Source organism: Pinus tabuliformis, chromosome 4_1 (genome assembly GCF_031772625.1).
Source record: "Pinus tabuliformis cultivar Carrire ecotype Pingquan chromosome 4_1, CPIR1, whole genome shotgun sequence".
NCBI classification, from domain to species: Eukaryota; Viridiplantae; Streptophyta; class Pinopsida; order Pinales; family Pinaceae; genus Pinus; species Pinus tabuliformis.
Window position 1 is genome coordinate 741691999 of NC_142303.1, and position 21418 is coordinate 741713416.

The 21418-nt window shown below is 33.5% G+C and overlaps 1 pseudogene; it reads left to right on the forward strand.

Annotated features, from left to right (window-relative positions):
- The first annotated feature begins 1925 nt into the window (after nt 1-1925).
- The window catches only part of LOC149178279 (2-Cys peroxiredoxin BAS1, chloroplastic pseudogene), a 134299-nt pseudogene continuing 114806 nt past the window's right edge, over nt 1926-21418 (forward strand).

A 21418-nucleotide genomic window follows, 5' to 3' on the forward strand; every position in this document is an offset into this window, starting at 1 on the left:
CGATGGTGGAAACACTAAAAAGTAAGTTTTTGCCAAGTGATTATCAGCAAACATTATTTAGACAGATGCAGAATCTTGGACAGAGGTCTATGACAGTAAAGGAATACATAAAGGAATTTTACAAAGTGAGCATAAGAGCTGGACAATTTCAAGATATATATGAGAAGGTTGTAAGATATGTGAATGGTCTTAGAATGGACATTCAAGATGAGATAAGTGTATTGTCTCCTAAAATAGTAGAAGAGGCTTATCAGATGGTATTGAACGCTGAGGAAAAACTCATGAGGAAGCAATCTACTAGAAATAGGGTTACCTTCCAAGGAAGGGGAAGTCAAGGTGGTAGAGGAAGATCTACATCACCTAGAGATGGAGCTAACAGTAGCTCAAGTCATCGTGCACCCACAGGAGGTGATGTGAGTGGTAGAGGGAGAGTTTCTAGAGGAAGAGGAGATAGAGGTAGAGGAAGAGAAATCAGATGTTACAAATGTAACAAGCCGAGACACAAAGCTTATGAGTGCCCAGAAAATATAGGAATGAATTAGAGGAATGCAATTGTTGCAAAAATTGAAGAGGAAACAACAAAGGTAATATAAGAAGAGAATGTACCGGAGAAAGGGGAATCTTTGGTAGTCAACAAAATCTTTTTAAAGCCAGTTAAGGAAATTGTTGAACAAGCACAAAGGAAAACCTTGTTCAGGACTGTGTGTAAGGTTCAAGGGAAATGTTGTCAGATGATAATAGACAGTGGTAGTACAGACAATTTGGTCTCCACAGAAGTGGTGGAGAAGTTGAAGCTGAAAACAAAGAAACATCCAACACCTTACAAGGTGTCATTGCTTCAAAAGGGATATTAGTTTGTAGTGAATGAGCAATGTGAAGTAGAATTGCAGTTGGGTAAATACCGAGACACAATTCTGTGTGATGTGATGCCTATGGATGTGTGTCACATATTTTTTGGGTAGACCTTGGCAATACGACAGAGGAGCTATGCATGATGGAATAAGAACACATACAAATTTAGCAAAGATGGTGTCAATTGTACATTGCTACCAATGGAAGAAAAAGATGCATCAAAGGATCTTGATCCAAAGACCCTTTTGCTGAGTGGAAAGGAGTACTGACAGTAGATGGAAGAAGATGAGGTAAGTTTTGCATTAGTTTGCAAACCCAAGGTAATAATTACTTCCACAAAAGTTTCTCATTTACCAATTGAAATTCAAGAGATGTTGGACAGTTATTGTGATATCATTGTAGATGATTTTCCTGATGAGTTACCACCCATTAGAAAAATCAGTCATCACATAAATTTGATTCCAGGAGAAAATCTACCTAATAAAGTAGCTTATAGGATGACTCCCATGGAGAATGAAGAAATCAGGAAATAGGTTCAGAAACTGTTAGACAACGGACTGATTAGAGAGAGTTTGAGTCCTTGCACAGTGACAATGGTGTTGAGCCCAAAGAAATATTGAGGCTGGAGAATGTGCATTGATTCAAGAGCAATCAATAAGATAATAATCAGGTACAAATTTTATCTCCCTAGAATCGAAAATTTGATGGATTGTTTGAGTGGAGCTAGATATCTTACAAAGTTAGATTTAAAAAGTGCTTATCATCAAATCATAATTAGAGAGGGAGATGAGTGGGAAACTGCTTTTAAGACCAACGAAGGATTGTATGAATGGATGGTAATGCCTTTTGGATTGTCGAATGACCCTAGTACATTTATGAGACTTATGAATGAAGCTATGAAGGAATTTATTGCCAAATTTTTAATAGTATATCTGGATGATATATTAGTTTACAACAGATCTAAGGAGGAGCATATGAGACATTTGAATTATGTCTTACAAAAGCTACAACAAGAAAAGTTAAAAGAAGAATTGTTATATTTGGGCTTTTTCGTTACTGCTGATAGGTTAAAGATGGATCCGGAGAAGATCAAGGCTATCATGGAGTGGCCTTCACAGAAAGGTGTCTTTGAGGTAAGTAATTTTCATGGTCTTGCTTGTTTTTACAGGAAATTCATAAGGAATTTTAGTAAGATTAATGCTTCAATTATTGACACAATAAGGAAGGATAGACAACCATTTAAATGGACTGCTGAAGCAGAAAAGAACTTCTAATTGTTGAAGAGAAATATTACTAAGAAACCTATTTTGATTTTGCTTGAATTTAATAAACCTTTTCAAGTGAAGTGTGATGCCAGTGGAGAAGCCATTGGAGCTGTTTTGAGTCAGGAGGACATGCCTCTAGCTTATTTTAGTGAAAAGTTGAATGAGTCAAAGAGGAAATATTCTTCTTATGATAAAGAGTTTTATGTAGTGGTGTAGTCTTTGAAGAAGTGGAGACATTACTTGATGTCCAAGGAGTTCATATTGTATTTAGATAACCATGCATTATAGTATATTATGCAACAACCAAATCTTAATGAGAAGCATGCAAAACGGGTAGAATACCTTCAAAGTTTTAATTTTGTGTTAAAACATATAACTAGTCAATAAAAAAAAGTAGTAGATGTCGTACGTAGAAAAAGTATTTCAGTTCAAGAAAGTCAAATTCAAGTGTTGGGTTTTGATTTTCTTAAAGAGTTATATGAGAAGGATCTAGATTTTAAAGAGGCATTTGAAGGTTGTAGAAATTCTATTTTGTTAGACAGAAGCTAGTGGCTGGATTATTTCCTGCAAGAGGGATTGTTGTTTAAAAGAAATCAATTGTGCATACCAAGTTGTTCTATGAAAGAAAATTTGATCAAGAAGAAACATAGTGGTGGACTTGGAGGGGATTTTGGTGCAGACAAGACTTATGAGCAATTGAACTGGTTTTACTTTTGGCCAAAGATGACAGCTGAAGTGGAAAAGTATGTGAAAAATTGTAAAGTCCGTTAGTATTCAAAGGGAAGGAGCCAAAACACAGGTTTGTATGTTCCATTACCTATTCCAGATAGGCCTTGGGATATGGTAAGTATGGACTTTGTTTTTGGTTTACGAGAAATTCAAAGGGGAGATGATTCAATTTATGTAGTAATCAACAAATTTTCAAAAATGGCACATTTTATTCCATGTTACAAAACTAATGACGCTATTCACATTGCTAATCTGTTTTTAAAGGAGATTGTAAGATTACATGGGTTACCTAAGAGCATTGTTTAGAAAGAGATACCAGATTTGTTGAACATTTTTGGAGGACCTTGTGGAAGAAACTTGGTACTAAACTGAGTTTCAGTTCTACTTATCATCCTTAGACTGATGGACAGACTGAAGTTGTAAACATAAGCTTTTGTAATCTTCTAAGAAGTCTTGCAGGTGAACATCCAAAACAGTGGGATCAAGTATTGGCATAGATAGAATATGCTTATAATGATTTTCCTAATAGGAATACAGGGCAGAGTCCATTCCGTATAGTTTATGGAATGCATCCAAGAGGAGTGTTTGAATTGAGAGACTTGGGAAAAGCTGAAATGAGAAACGCTAAAGGAGAAGATTTTGTTAGAGAAGATCAAGCAATACATGAACAGGTAAAACAACACTTATAGTACAACAACATAAAATACAAGAGAAGAGCAGATTTGAAGAAGAGAGAAGTTAACTTTTAAGTTGGAGATTTGGTTTTAGCACAACTAAGGAAGGAAATATTTCCAAAAAGGGGGTATAACAAGCTAAACTTTATGAAAATTAAACCATGCAGAGCCTTGAGGAAATTTTCTGCAAATGCATATGAAATTGAATTACCCCCTGATATTGGAATATCTCCAATTTTCAATGTTGCTCATTTGTATAGGTATGAAAGTGGAAATGCAGATGACACAGTAGAGGATAAAGAAAAAAAAGAGATTGATTGGGTAAAATAGTTACCTATAGCAAAGGAATTGAATCCATAGAGGATTTTGGACAAGAAATTGTTGAAGAAGACAAGAGGATAGGATTATTTTAAATATTTGTTCAAGTGGAAGGATCAACCAGTTGCTGAAGATACTTTGATGACAGATGCCATGCTACAGAAGTTGGGCAGTTCTATAGAACATCTCATGGATAGGAGCCCATGAAGAGTTTTTTCCTCAGGAATCTGATGCAAGAGCATGAGGCTTGAAGATAAAAGGCTTCAAACTTATTCCAAAAATACAAAAGAAGTTTACAAGAAAAGGAGTGGGATACTTTAGTTGTCAATTTACAAAGTTTTCTAGATAGGATTTGAGATAGGATTTAGGGATTGAGTAATTTTATAATTAATTCAAGTTGTTTAGATTCAGTTGAGAGTCTCAAGGAGAATATCAACCACATTAGATATTGTCTAAGATTAGGCAGATTTGATCCATTGATGAAGGATCTAATTGTTATAATGAAATGGTATTTATGTAAGTTCTCAATGATTGTGAAGGGATTTTGACTAATTTGGCTTGATTAGGCCATGTGAGATTAAGTTATAGAAACTGTATCTCTGTGTATTTCTGTATAATTAGTAAACCCGGAAGTGTTATATTCCTTCGAAATATCTCTAAGTTCTATTATTTTTAGTTTGGATTTTGAATTAGAGTGTGTAAAATCTATATTATATCGTCATTCTTGTTTTTCCATGTTTTGAAATAATTTGATTCTGTTCCAAAAAAATCAGAGAATATGGTTTGAGACAGGTTAAATGCAGCGGAGGTGTTAAATTTGGCAGAATAGAGAAAAGAAAACTTGACGAAATCATGTTAACCAAAAGGAGTCTAGAACCTTCCTATCTACAGATCCAGTAGATCAAATGGCCATTGCGCGTCAATAAGCTCATGCATTAGTCATGGAAGAAAAGAGGTTTTATCAGTGTAGTTGTTTATAGGGTGGAGAAAAAGTGGTAAGTTGTCTTTTGAAATTCTATGTGATTCCATTTATCAACCGACACGTAACACCTGGGTGGAGAGAGAAAACCACTTTATTGGGTGGATAAACATTGCACAAGATCTTCGTCTGATATCACTACTAACCATTGGATCAAGTGTGCTTTGATCAATGGTGGAGGATCACTAATTAGTTTGTTGATCGGTGAACCAACAACCATTGGATTGAAAGGTAAGAATCAACGGTGGAGAATTAACATGATAATGTTTTTCGAAAAACAGATGCGATAAGGAATTAGCCAAAGGTTTGTATTCCTATTGATTTCGTGGCCATTGAAAGGTTGTCATATTGTGGTTAAAATTAAGTAGTTCTGCTAATTTAGCATAATAGCCAAGTTTGGAAGTAGATGACTGATACTCCAAAGGAAATCCAAGAGGAAGTTCGACTTGAACTTGCAGAAATTGTTTCTAGATTTGAACGATTATCAATTACACCTGCACCCAGGCCACCAAAAATCAGCCTCTTCGAGGAGGAAACCTCCTTTACATTACACGAATGGAAAATTACTGGATCATAAAAATGACTAAACCTCATTTCTATACATATGAGTCTAAGTGGTCACAATATAATCAAAGCGGACATAAAAATAATAATATAAGGGTACAAAAATAACAATAGTGGGCTTCTATGGGGCACACTAATAACAATATGGGGACAACAGGGTCAAAATAATAATAATAAGGGCTACAATGGCAATGTTAATGGGGGAATCACTAGTATTATGGGGACCTAACATAGGTCCTGCATATTGGCGATCACATATCATAGGTCTTGCATATCGAAGCATCGACACATTGGAAGGTTGGCAGATCAGAGAATCAGAACTTCTTAAGATGAGAACCTTTAAAATTTTTGATATGCATCTGTGACAATAGTGTTAAAAACTGTAAGGGAATGCGGGTAAAATTTAACAAAAGATTTCTTCACAAAATAAAAGGCGAACAAGCCCTTTTCTCTCTCCTCTAGTAGGACACATTGTAACATATGACTCGTTCTTATAAAGCTATAGTGGCATCTGATGTTAGCATGACATGGTGGTACGACAGGACACGTGGCAAGAAATTTTGGCATTTTGAGGGGCATAAGGTGACAAATATGGGTGACACATGTCACCACTCATGAGGTGCCACGTGGAGTGATGACGTCCTATGGGAGGATGTCATATGAGAGGTTGAGGATGTTGGCACTTTATAAAATTTGGTAATTCGAAACTTCCAATAAGGGAGTTCTGATATTTGGGATGGAACATGGTCAAGAAAAACTTAGAAAGCCAAAGGAGCTTAGCAACAATAGACTGAGAAGTATCGGAGCGTTGCAACGATGTGGAATTTATCTGATAAGACAATATAGAGAGTTGAAGACGTATGGTTTGGCAACTGTTAGATTGAGTGTAGGAGCATAGGAGTTGTTAGTTTGAAAGGGAAACTAATAGGTTTTGTGAAAACAACCTAAACCACTCCAGATTCCAAGGTATAGGTTCAACATTAATTAACCAATTTCCATATTTGAAGGCTAAATATTTTCTAGCAGAATTGAAGACGAACGAGAAAAACAAAGGAGAAGATTTGATGGATTGTTTCAAAGGGACCTATTATGCTAGAAGAGATGCTAAAGCACATTTTAGGGTCTTATTCTAATTTCAAGGGAGGCAGTTGACCAAATATTTCTTTTTGCCTAAATATAAGCATATTTTCCTATAGTTATTATAGGAAAGACAAAATATTTTTATGTTTATCTTTTGCATTCAAGAACTTGAAAGATATCTAAAATATCTAAGTTTCTGTAATTATGCGATGATTATTATTTTACAAACTGTTATGTAAGCACTATATAAATAATTTATGAATATTGAAATGAGGTTGGATTTTATTGGAAAAACACTTGTATTCCAAATATATTTGAGTAAATCTTGAATGTATTCACAATGTTTAATGAGAAGTCAGCAGGAAATTCATGTGTTACTTCTCCTTGTCAGTGTTTCTCTTTTGTATAATTTTGTTCTTCAATGTCTGAGAATGTTTTTATCTAAGATTGGATTTCACTTATGCTCCTTTCTTGTATTTATCAGTCATTAATATGTGTTATTCTATCCATTTATAAACTTTGTTTCTTTGAGTCATCTTTCTTCTAAATCTCCCAAACAGTCAAAGGACTTGTGACTCTTCATGCGTTGTACAACCTGCTCATTAGAGTTTTGATCTGATTTGTTAAAGAACTAGACTCCATGCCCAATGGTATGTTTTGAAAACTACCCAACCAATTTCACCCTAAGATTGAAATATGGCCATATGAACTCAATTGCACAAAACCTTCTACTACAGTGACCATAGGGTAGCTAAGTTTTACAGAGAGATCTCTCTCCATGATGAAGGGATAGATTCAACCTAAAAGAGGTCCAGAGGTTATCTTAGGGTTTTTTCCTGCAGCCATGGTTTTCCCTAAGTGATAACATTTTGGTGTCACTGTCGGGGAATGAAAGGCATATTTTTTCCCCAAACGATTTGATTGTTTAAGATCATATCTCTGAGGGAAAACAAATAGTGTATATCAGTTTGGCTGCAATGTGTTTTCTCTGACGACTCCATTTTAAAGAATCCAGAGTTAGAAGCTTCCATGGTGACTTCATTTTCAGAATGATTCATAGCTCAAATGTTTCAATGGTTATTTCACTAGGCCAATGAAGGACTCAGACACTGCTACTATTGTTTCAAGGTATGCAACTTTAAATTTTACAATTATTCTTCATTTTCCTAATCATCTACCCAAAGATGAATATTTTCTGAGAAATGGACCAAAATTTAGTGGTGATGATTTGAGCTTGACTTTGAAACATATTGCAATATTCTGTGATTTTACTGATCTTATTAAAGTCAAGTGTGGATATGTATACATGAGGTTATTTTATGATTCACTCCAAGGGAAGTACAAAAATTAGATTGAATGTTTGTCTGCAAAGTCCATGACATCAATAACAAGATTTTGGGTTATCTTCTTAGAAACATGGATGGAGAAAGAAGAATATGTAATAGATCATATTTCCATTTAAAGTTTTAGAGAATGGAATGATGGGTATACTGATCGTGAAATGGATAAAAAAAATATGCAATTTTTTCCTCTTATTTAAACTCATGAAAATGTATCGCAGAACAAAAGATTCATTTCTTAGAAGATTATTCCAACGAAATTTAGGTAGAGATTGTAATCTTAGAGGATCAACAATTTTTCCATATCAAGATCATTCTTTTGGAATTTCTTCTCAAAAAATTGAAAAGACATATTTCTTCCCTTTGCGATTGAGAGTACGGAATTTTCTATTTTGGGTTATGAATTTGAAATAGAAAACATATATGATAAATTCAACCATAATTATCTCATCATTCAATACCTTGAGGGTCACTAGATAGATCATTTTTATGATCCTGTAGTTGACTACATAGCGTGTTTTTTCAATTTGAATTTTCAGCCATTTTTCGCTATGGATACAAATTATATCATGGGTTGCCTTCCCCACTATACTGTCCATTTTTTATTTTGGTGAAGCAAAGTAAAGAAACCAAAGTATTTGAGTAGCTACTGGATTTATTGCATCGGAAAATTTGTATTATTTGATTGAGCAGTTATTTCAGCAGTTTGGGATAGGTTGGAGTGCTAATAAGTTCAACACTGGGTATGTTTTGTAGCAACTTTCAATTTCATTTTTTAGTTTGTAGTATGCAGTAGTGTGGTATAATTTACAAGTTCCAGGGTTACTAGTTGGGAGCCACCCAATGGATCAAGCCTCTGGTCTATGGGGTTCCCCCTGCCATCTATGATCGACAACATCCTTGTGGAGCAAATTTTTATCACATTAACTATGTTTTTAATTTTTTTCAGAAAATGTTGGGAGACTCAGTGTCAACATTTTATTTGTAATAAAGAGGGAAAAATTCTTGATAGTAGGGTTGTCAAAATGTTTTGGAAATCCACGTAAATAAGAAGAAAATATTTTAGTCATGTTCCAAGAAACAAAAGGATTCAAAGTCTACATCATACCATCTCCATTAGAATGTGCTCTGAACAAGCTTTCCAATTATATCTGTAAGTCCAAAAATTCACTCTCGGATCAAAAGATATGGCCTGTTGAAGTTTCAAGGATTGAAGCCTTGGAAAGGAAAGAGATATTTAGGATCATATATTGAAGGTCCATAGATATCGAAGATCGCATATCAGAGATCTAGCATGTCGGTGGTTGCATATTTGAGTTCCAACATATCGGTGATCACATATCAGAGGTCCAACATGTTGGCGATTATATAGCGGATGTCTTGCATATTGATGATCACATATCAGAGGTCCTGCTTATTGGAGCATTGGCACATTGAAAGTTCTGCGAATCGTATAATTAGAACTTCTTAAGGTGACAACCTCTAAAAAGTTGTAATATGCATAATATGATGATAGTGTTAAAATTCATCGGGGAATGTTGATAAAGGTTAACAAAGGATTTCATCACAAAACAAAAGGTGGACAAGCCCTTTTCTCTCTCCTCTACAGGGACACATGGAAAAATATGATTCGTTATGATAAATCTATAGTGGAATTTGGTGTCAACATTACATGGCGGTATGGCAGGACACATGGCAAGAAGTTTTGGCATTTTGAGGGGCCTAAGGGGACAAATATGGGTGACACGAGTCAACACTCATGTGGTGCCACATGTAGTGATGACGCCATATCAGAGGTTAAGGATGTCAAAACTTTATAAAATTTGGTAATTGGAAACTTCCAATAATGGGGCTCCATTATTGGGATGGAACATGGTTAAGAGGAAATTAAAGAATCAAAGGATGTAGAATTTCTCTGATAAGACAGTACAAAGAGTTAAATACATATGGGTTGGAAGCTACGAGATTGAGTGCAGGAACAAAGGAGTTGGTAGTTTTTAAGAGAAGCTAATAGGTTTTGTGAAAATAAATTCAACCACCCTAGATTCCAAGGTAGAGGATCAACATTAATAAACCAATTTCTAGATTTAAAGGCTAAAGATTTTCAAGCTGAATTGAATAAGAACGAGAAAAAAAGGAGCAGTTTTAATGGATTGTTATGGAGGGATCTATTATGCTAATAGAGATGATAAACTACATTTTAGGGACCTGTTCTACTTTCAAGGGAGCTAGTTGACCAACTATTTCTTTTTTCCTAAATACAAGCATATTTTCCTATAGCTATTCTAGGAAAGGAAAAATATTTTTAAGTTTATCTTTTGCATACATGAACTTGAAAGATATTTAAAATATCTCAGTTTCTGTAATTATGTGATGACTATTATTTTGCAAATCATTATGTAAGAACTATATAAACAATTTATGAATATTGAAACAAGGTTTCATTTTATTGGAAAAACACTGATAGTCTAGATATATTTGAGCAAATGTTGAATGTATTCAAAATGTTTAATGAGAAATTAGTAGGAAATTCATGTGTTACTTCTCCCTGTCAGTACTTCCTTATTGTATAATTGTATTCTTCAATGTCTGGGAATTTTAGTATCTAATATTGGATTTCACTTATGCTCCTTTCTTGTATTTATTAGTCATTAATATGTGTTATTCTAGCCATTTATCCAAAAATTCAAAGGAATTGTGCCTTTTCATGCTTTATACAACCTTCTCATTGGTGATTTGATCTCATTTGTTAAATAACGGGACTCCATGTCTAATGGTATGTTTTGAAAACTACCCAACCAATTCCATCCTAAGATCTAAATCTATCCATCTAAACTCAATTGCACAAAACCTTCTACTACAGTGACCATAGTGTAGTTGAGTTTTACGGAGAGATCCCTCTCTGGGTTGAAGGGCCACCTTCAACCTAAAAGTGGTTTCGAGGTTACCTTATGGTTTTTCCCTGCATCGAGAGTTTTCCCTAAGTGATAGTAGAAGTGAAAGACAGTTTGAGGGGGATGATTAGTCATTTTTTAGACTACAACCTTATAATAAATATACACTTAAGAAAATGAAGAATCATAATTTTAATCTGAAATATTATGCACCCTAAAAGATTATTCATGAGCTTGGTAAAGTGGCATATGAGTTATATTTGAATTCTTCACAAGTTCATAAAGTTTTTCATTTATCATTCCTAGAAAATGTTTTTTGGTCAAACTATGTCAGTGCAAATAAAAGTTCCAACATTAGATGAAGTAGGAAATTTTTATTATTGAACCATAAAAAGTTATAGAGCAACATTTCTCATATATATAATAGAACCATTATGGAGTACCTAATCAAGTGGAAGAATATGCCTCTAGAATAAGTTGAATGTGAAAATGAGTAGTTCATGAAGAAGCATCCTTAATTACAAGCTTCGAGGGATGAATTTTTTTAAAAGTTTGGAGTTATGATAGGACCATAAGGATCCTATATTAAGGCCCTAATAATCAATCGTTATTACTTTTTTTGCTATGGTTAGGTTGGCCTAATCACAGTTTCATTTGTATAAGAGTCATATCTTGTCTTATATATTGGATTAATTTAAAAGGAGGTTTCTCCCACAAAATGGACTATTACAAATCAATTTTTATCATTCTCAAGGCACTGGTTAATAAAATTAATACATTCCTAAAATCCAAGTCATAGCGCACCCTCTAAACTACATTCTATGCCTAATGTAACTCTCATCCCATTTTTCTCACATCCATTTTTCTCATTCCATGTTGGAGATCCATCAAAAAATACACAATGGCCCATGATTTGTGCACAACACTCCCAATTATAGAAATGTATCATTTGTTCCATGTTTCATTGGTATATCCTCCCCACACACACCATATTTTCCATTCACTCAACCCATTCTGGAACACAATGTCAATATCTTTTGTACACCTAGCCACCAAGTTGTTACTTGTAAGGGATACCATCTCCCTTGTATATTGAAACATCCCCCTTACTACTCCTTATGCCACCACCATTACCACTCCCTAGACAATGCTTTTAACGTAAATTAATTTCATGGATTCCAATAGTTTAATGAAATAATAGCACCCAAGTTGTTTAGATGTGCATATAAAGTAGTGATAATACACATATGTACTAATTCTTTGAAAATATTATTTGAATTAAGTTTTGAGAGTTAAAAGAGTGGTATATTAGGGGAATTTTGTGGTTAAAATTGGGCCTTAAAAAAATATGTACTAACAAAATTGACTTTGAAATAACCAATAGGATTGAAGATGATGATGTTATCCCAAGGGGTAAATATTTTGGAGGGAAAAGAAGGAAACAACTTTTTTAATCGTATTTTCAACTTACCTCATTATAATTTCACTGAAATGTCAAGTGTAAACAATTCTTGCATGTGAAATCAACTTCTACATCCAAGAGGCACCCACTATGCATACTTATGAGTACACCCACATCAAAAAAAATGAAAATACGTTGAAAAAACATGTTGAACAATATTTTCTCATTTATTTTCAATATTTTTCTACGTGGGTCTACTCATATGTATGCAAAGCTAGTACCCATTGGATGTGGAATTTAAATCCACATCTAATGAGTGTTTACACTTGATATTTGAGTGAACTTATAAGGATTTACACCTAAAATGCAAAAAAAAGGGTAGTTTCCTTTCTTTTATTTAAAAAATCATCTCTTGTTTTATTATTTTAACTATTGTTTTATTATTTTCCTTAGGAGGATCATTTTAGACCTCAAAATCCCTTAATTATCTCTTTCATAGTGTTTGTGTGTAAGTAAAATCACTAAGTAGTGAAAGGTGCGCTAAAGGAAGCACAAAATCAAATACGTTTCATTCTAGCAAAGTGTAGATCTAAAACATAGGATGAAGGAAGTTCTATATTACATGGTATCAATTAGGTTAAACATAACTTTAGAAATTGATGTAACTAAATAGAGTAACTTAATGACATATGTAGTTTCAAAAAGATCAATAACGAGAGCATACAATTGCAGAATATTGTATTTGGATGAAGTGCCTAGTTCAAGAAAAAATGAATGAGAATTAATAGGTGGTTGCAAAACTTTAGAAGAGGATAGGGATGGAAGAGAAAATTATTACATACCAAAGTTCATAGGGGATTGGTGCTTCCTATATGTTGGTGTCTATAAAGTAGTCATGTTGATTGGTGTCTCCAATAGGTTAGTACCTAAAAATTTGGGAGACCTATGGGATTGGTGTCTAATTTAGATTGGTGAATACAAATATTTTAATAGTTGGTTAGTGTGTACAAAGAACAATCAATTAAAATAGTTTTTGTGGCTTTATCCTTGAAGGGTTTCCACATATATCATGTATTTCATGTTTTGCTTATGATATCATTGATCTATGATTTTTTTATTTTTTTAATAAGTAAAATCTATATAATACTAGTTCAGCCCCCATCCCCTCTCAATATAAATTTGAATCCAACATTTATTTTTCAGTTTCATACTTCGTCTATTTACATCATGAGCAATGCAATATTCATGGTAGACATAGAATAGAGAAATGGATTCTAGTTTGTATTTCCAATTTTGTCTATATATAATGCACAACTATTAAATTATTATTATTATTTCATCCTTCTACAAATTATATCCAACATCAAGTGTCATGCAAGATTTGTGCAGCCTTTGAGTGCAAGAGGAGCTATAGAGTTGATTCTATGTTAATATTTTATGAAATTGAAACCACACAATTTACATGTATAATTCCTATAACAGAGACATAGGGCTCTGGTAGACCTAGGGGATTGGTGTCTCATGTAGATTGGCACATACAAATTAATATTGCGCGAGCAGGTTGGTTCCTACAGAGAACAATCAATTAAAAGAAGTTATGTGGTTTTTTCATTGAAGGTTTTCCACATATATCATGTATTTCATGTCCAACGTATGAGATTGATGTTTTATAGTGTTTGGATGTTTTATATAAGTAAAATCTATGTTATACTAATTCACTTCCCACCCCCTCTCAATGTAAATTTAAATCCAACATTTAGTTTTCCTTTTCATACTTCGTTTATTTAGTTCATGAGAAATGCATAACTCATGGTAGACATACAATAAAGAAATGTATTCTAGTTCTTATTTCCATTTTTGCATTAGGGGAATTTTGAGGTCTAAAATGGGCCTCCTAAGGAAATTACGAAATAATAGTGGAAATAATAAAATATGATTAGATTACCTCATCAAATTTTAGGGGGAAAAATGAAAAAACATATTTTTCAACTTATCTCCCTATGGGTTTAGTTGAATTTTTAGTGGCAACACTTGTTGGATGGAAAATTTCATTCCTCATCCAAGGAGTACACATGTTGCATACCTTCGATGAACCCTGCTATAGGAAAAATGAGAAATACATGAAAAAATGTGATTGCAATCATTGTTTTTCATGTATTTCCCATTTTTCATGTAGCAGGGTCCATTGAAAGTATTCAACATGGGTACTCAGACAATGAATTAAATTTTGTATCCAACGAGTACTCCCGCTCGAAATTTTATTAAAACCATAGGGAGATAACTTGAAAATACGACTTGAAAAAGTAGCTTTATTATTTTATTATTTTTTAATATTTTTTTTTTTTACTCCAAAAATGATGAATCATCCCCCATGGTTGACATCATCATATTGAATCCTATTGGTTCTTATAAAGTTTATTTTGGTTGTACATTTTTCTTAGGATGCCCACTTTAGACCTGAAAATTCCCATAATGGTCTATATATAATACACAACTATTAAATTATTATTATTTTTGCATCCCGTCTACAAATTATATCCAACATCAAGTGGCATATAAAATTTGTGTAGCCTTTAAATAAATAGGAGATATGGAGATGATTCTATATTATTTTTTTAGGAAATGGAACCACATAAGTTAAATGTATAATACCTATAGCAGAGTCCTAGGGTTCTATAATAGAAATCTTCTAGGTAAAAAATTATTCGTGTATTATAATCCATACAACATAAAAATGATAAGAAACCAATAATTACATTCCAATTCGAGGTGTAAACCTCTATATGCAATAAGTATAATGAACAAAACAATATTGATGATCCTAAGACTATGTCTCCTTAGTATATATGTTGGATACAGGATGTACAATTACAATACAATGGCACAATATGGGCTTTTAACCTACAAAACGTTATAATATTATAAATGAAAACACTCAATATCTGGGGCTTAATAAGAGGCTTTTTGGTTAACATTAGAGATATATCAGTTTCCGTATTTCCCTCACCTTCAAAGAAGTGTTGTCCTCAACAATTGACTATCTATGGGTGTTGTTTGCATGGAAAAAACATCCTCCCATATCACTTCTTCCATTGGTAAGTTCTTTCATTTGATGAGGTACTTAGTAAATATTCAATTTCCAATCTACTTATACCTTATTTCCAAATTTGTTTTTAGTTCTGGTATCATTTTCATTTCCTCATTATTCCTTGGTAGAATAGATTAGACTAGTATCATCACTAATTGTGTTCTTTAAAACATGGAATACTAGATGTACATTTGAATATGGAGGAAGCTCTAATTTGTAATCCATACTTCCAGTCCTTTGCAGTCCCTTATGGGGGCTATAATACTTCAGATCTAATCTTGAGGGACATTTTTTATATGATCGTAGTCTCACAAATACCCCATCTCGCACTTCAAATTCCATTTCACTGCAATTTTGGTTTGCTTCTTGTTTAACCTATTTTGTGCCATAAGAAATTTTCTTCAATAGTCTGAGAATGTCTTGTTTTCATTGTATGTGTTCCTCTACTACTTGAGCCTTCAAATTACCTTTCAAGGGTTATCTAATGGATGGAGGATGATATCCATAAAGTTCCAAAAATGGTGAGTTTTTTTAATGAAGTATAGAAGGATGTGGTGTACCACCATTCTTCCATGGGAAACAATTTGACCCATTGTTTCTATTAATCAGATGTAAACCAATGTAGATATCTTTCTAAATATTTATTCAAAATCCCAATTTTCGCATCAAATTATGGATGGTAAGATGATCCGTGACCCAATTGAATACTCAAAAATAAATTGATTTAATCCTAAAATTTCTAGTGAAAATTCGATTTCTATCACTAACAATAATCTTTTGTATTCCATGCATATTTTGGACTATTTCCATGAATTCTTCTACGACATTACTTTCCTTAAAAGGACGAGAAAGGGAGAAAAAGTGGGCATATTTTCTCATTTGATTGACCATTACCATAACGAAACTTTTGCTTCTAAATTTTAGTAAATCTATAATAAAATCCATTGAAACTTCTTTGCAACACTTCCATGGTGTGACTAAGGGTTTAATGAGCCTTGTGGTCTTGATAGTCTCTCCTTTATTTTGTTGGAATGTCACACATTTCACCACAATGTTTTACATATATGCCTTATGACCTTCCCAAAAAATATATTTCTTGATCATATGGTATGTCTTCAAGAGCCCTAAATTTCCTCCTATATGAGAAGTGTGTAATACCCATAAGAAGTTTTGTTTGAGTTAATAATTGTTATATAATTACAAGTGTTCTTGATACCATTAAAAAAAAAAAATCCGTTAAATTTTTTCTATTACATCAAGGTTATCTTGTAGTTGTTAAATGATCTTACATATCTTCTCATCTTTCTCCCATTTTATTGATGTTTTTTCCACCTAGTTAGATTATGGAATGGAAATAACACATAGTAAATCATTTTGGTCTTCCTCTTTCATTCACAGTGCATATACCACAACATTTTATTTTTCCTTTTGTATATAATTTCAAAGTGATAACCTAAAATATTTGTGAGCCATTTTTTTCCTTCAGAAGAAAATATTTTCTCCAAAATGTACTTTATACTATCATGATCTAATTTTACTTATGGACATCATTTCTTCCTATTAGTTATGGACATCATTTCTTAACTGCATGTAGTATTCCCAACATTTCTTTTACATAGATGGGTCTAAGTAAGTTCTTTTGTTTAATATTGATACTTTCACAGGAAACATACCCTCCTTCTTGCACCAAAACTACACCAATGTCGTGGTTTAAGGCGACATGCTTCACAATGAGTATTTTTGTGAAGTTAAGTTTCGCTAAGTTGAGGGTTGTACACATAACCTAATTAAGTTCTTCAAATTTTTTTTCTTGCTTCTTTAGTCCACGAAAATTCTTCCTTCTTCAACATTTTTTTTAATGGTGTCACTATTTGACCATAATTCTTAACAAATTTGTGGTAACATCCTTTCAATTTTAAGAATCCTATGATTTTCTTCAAGGTATCGGGGATTTTCCATTCCCTCATAGCTTTGATTTTTTTAACATCCACCTTGACACTATCATGTGATAAATTATGACCCAAATATTCCACTTCTTGAACCCCAAAGGAACATATAGAAGGATTTTAATGTAGTTGTCTCTCTTACAATAGTGTAAATACCCTTTCAACATGTTGTACATGCTCTTCCTAAGATTTGTTGTAAAATTATTATATCATCAAAAAATACTATCACAATTTTTCTAAGGGTTTGAAAGTAGAATTCATCAAGCTTTGAAATCTCAAAGGTGCATTTGTAAGTCCAAATGACATAACCAAATAATAATTCTTGTGTTCTAAAGGTTTTAGGGAATGTCTTCTTTAATCATTCGGATTTGATGATATCCAAAATAAAGATCCAGCCTAGTAAAGAAAATGAATCCATGCAATTGATCTAATAATTCATCAATGACAAGAATATGGAACTTACCTTTGATTGCCATTTGTTAAGCTATCTATATTCTATACACATATGCCATGAACCATAAATTTTGATAACAATCACCTCCTATGAAGAGAAAGAACTCTATCTAGGTTGAATAATTCCCCTCTCTAACATTTACACAACCATATGTTTAGTCTCACATTTTTCTGCATGTGGATATATGCAACACCTTAGTTTAGGTGTTACACTTTGATGTTGCAAATGAATAACCTAGTTAAGATATAGGACATGTGGAAGACCCTTAGGAATTTCTCTAAATACCTTAGGATGGTTTCTGATACATTTTTGAAGATCCAATGCAGCAGAGGATATAGGTATTTGAACATCTCATGAACACAATTGTGAAACTACACCTTTGTGTCCCTTTTTTAGCATTTTTTTTGTTCTATTTTAACTTAACACTTTACTGTGCTTCCCTTGGATACCTCCAAGATTAATTTATTTTCTTCCTAATAAGAATCATATGAAGGGATATTAGAAATTTAGGGCCACCATTTTGAGAGATTGTAACCATTGGATGTTAATTTTTCATTAAGGGAGCTATATTAATCTTTGCTTAAGATAAGTTCATTTCATCATTTTAATATAGAATTCACCCTACAACACCATAAAAATAGTCAGTTTTACAACATTATTTAACAACATATGAAATTATGTAGAAAGAACGATATCATCATCAATGCAGCGGAACATAAACGAACAATAGAAGAGAATCATTCACACATAGACACATTGGGATCGGTCAGAGGCCAGGGAAAAACCCCACAAGGGGGAAATCCCTTTGAAATTATTCTTCTTATTAGATTTTCATTTAATTTTTCAAAAAAGAAAGAGTACAATAATCCATATCTTCAACCACAAAACTATCCATCAAAATCATCTAAACAACAACTAAGAGATGAACCCAAATGTTAATAATCAAAACACTAATTTTGAAGTCTGCAATCAACTGTTATCAACTGTTGGAATGTATGGTCAACTGCGGTCAACTATAAAAGTAAAACCAAAGGTTCTAACTTCATGGAGAGAGATATGTGTGTGCGCCTGAAACCCTCCAACCACACTCATAGGCTTGTGTTCCTTTGGTTGCAACCAAAAATATCATGTAGCATTCCTGTGGTTGGGAACCAAAAGCCCTAATCGCACATGTAAGCTTAAAACCCTACAATTTCATACATGTACAAACCAATCTTCATGAAAGAAGAATAATTGATGATTTACAAGTGACGGCCACTTGACTTTTATTTATTGCCATCCAAGCGTATCCAATTTCCTTTTGGGCCAAGCTATTTTCATTGTGCACATTTGGGTTTGTATATTAAAAATCTAATTTTCCTTAACCAAATTAAATTCTTCCAATGGCTAGTAGGCATCTTCGTTGATGAGGAATATTTTCTAAATGAGGGAATTTGTCCCTTAGCTACCAAAATTGACACTCTCTCTCAGCTAGGGAGAAATTACTGACTACAACATATGTCATATCTGAAATATCTCGGCATCATCAAATGTCATCACTCCATATATCATCTCATCTCATATTATATCCATGCATGTGCTCATTTGTGCTCATATATGCCCATTTTACCATTATTATTATGTTACCCTGCTCATTATCTCTATAACTTTTCTCATATGTTGAATTTTCTTGAATCTAAGAAAAGAAGAATTTGATATCGGAGGGGATTCCAAGCTTCCACCCTCTTTTCATCTACTAATGGGGATCCCAATTCTACTATCGGTTAAATATCAAAGAGCTTATCATCAAGGATCCCTTCTCAACCTTGAACAACATCACAGAGCACATCTCAATCCAGAATCCAATGAAAATGAGGAAGATACTATGGGGCACTCTCACATTAAGTCATCTCATAGGGAAGCACACATCTTCCACCCTATGTTGACAAATAAAGTGAGACACAATATCTCATCCATTTTATTCCTTTCTGGTCTTTCCAAAAATGAATCTGAAGAGTCATGTGTTAGAAAATATTTAACGATAATCTTGGATGAGATACCTAACTTTTTAAAGGTAAGAATTACACACCCCCAATCTCTCTCAACTCGTTGGCCAAACAGGGAGCTATAATCCCAACAAACCCAACTTGTGGGTATGATGCAAACTGGGGTATGCTTTGCTAAACCAAGATATAGGAGAAACATATTCCACCCTATGGGTGACAAATAGGGACTATCCCCTATTGTACAAAGATCCCTCAACCCCAACATCCCTACATCTCAATTCCTTATCCTAGGAGCTCAAGCAAGGGTCAATAGTTGGCTCAATGTCCTCGATAATCCTTGCTCTTTGTAGATCAGAAACATATAAACATACTCATATATGATACTTGCTTAAATAATTCATCGAAAATTTCTATCATACTACCTCTTACATCACCAAGAGGATCAATCCTTTGATTTCTCGTTCATAGAGAACATTACATCAAATATTATGTTGGAATAAGTACATGGTACACAAGAATACCTTATTCATCATTCCTCTCATGGAGGAAGCAATAATAAACCTAAGCATGTCTCATACAGAAACATTGTCTCAATATGTTATGAAACCAGCTCACAAAAAGATAGAAAAGATAGATCAACACCTTAGAAATAAGCCTCTTCGAGGGGGCAACCTCCTTTACATTACACAAATGAATAATTATTAGATGATTAAAATGAAAAAACCTCCTTTCTATATATAGGAGCCTAAGGGGTCACAATATAACCAAGGATGACCTAACAATAATAATATAAAGGCACAAAAATAACAATAATGGGATTCTATTGGGCACAATAATAACAATATGGGGATAATAGGGGCACACCAATAACAATAATGGATACAACGACAATAGTAATGGTGGAATCACTAGTATCATAGGGACCTAACATGCTCCTCTCCTTGAAAAAATTGTTTTCCTCAACGCTTTAGTAGTTGTGGATGCTTCTGTATAAAATTCTCATCCTCCCATGTGGAATCTTCAACGGGTAAGTTTTTCCGCTTGATGGGATACTCTGAAATTGATCGATTTCCTAGCTATGGAGTTCTTGTTTCTTTGCCTGCTTTAGGTTCCAATATGATTTTTCCTTCCTCATCAAGTTCTGTCAATATTGTTTGAACTAGAAGCTTGTCACCTATAACATTCTTTAAGCATGAAACATGGAAAACTGGGTGCACTTAGGAAGTTGTAGGAAGCTCCAATTTGTATGCCATAAAACCTATCTTTTGCAACACCTTGTATTGGTGATAATTTATTTTCCTTCCTAGCTTTCTTAAAGGACATTTTTTAATATGGTTGTAGCCATAGGAATACCAAATCACCTACATCAAAACTTCTTTCTTTGTGATGTTGATCTGCCTGCTGTTTGATTCTATTTTGCGCCAAGGTGACGTTATCCTTTAAGAGTTGGAGAACTTGTTGCTGATGCTCGATGTGATATTCCACTGCTTTAACCTTAGAATTTTATCTTAAATATGATGTGATGGATGGTGGATGATATCCATAAAATGCCGTAAATTGGGTCATTTTTGTTGCAGTATGGAAGGAAGTATTATACCACCATTAGCTAGAGGCAACCATTTGACCCATTGTGTCTGTTTATTAGATACAAATCAACGAAGATATCCTTCCAAAAATTTGTTTACTATCTTAGTTTACCCATCATATTGAGGATGATAAGATGAGTTATGAGCTAACTGAGTACCAAGAAAAGAAAATAATTCTGTCTAAAAAAATCCAGTGAAAATGGGAGATCTGTCGCTTACAATAATCTTTGGGTTTCCATGTAGCTTTTGAAGTGTTTCCATA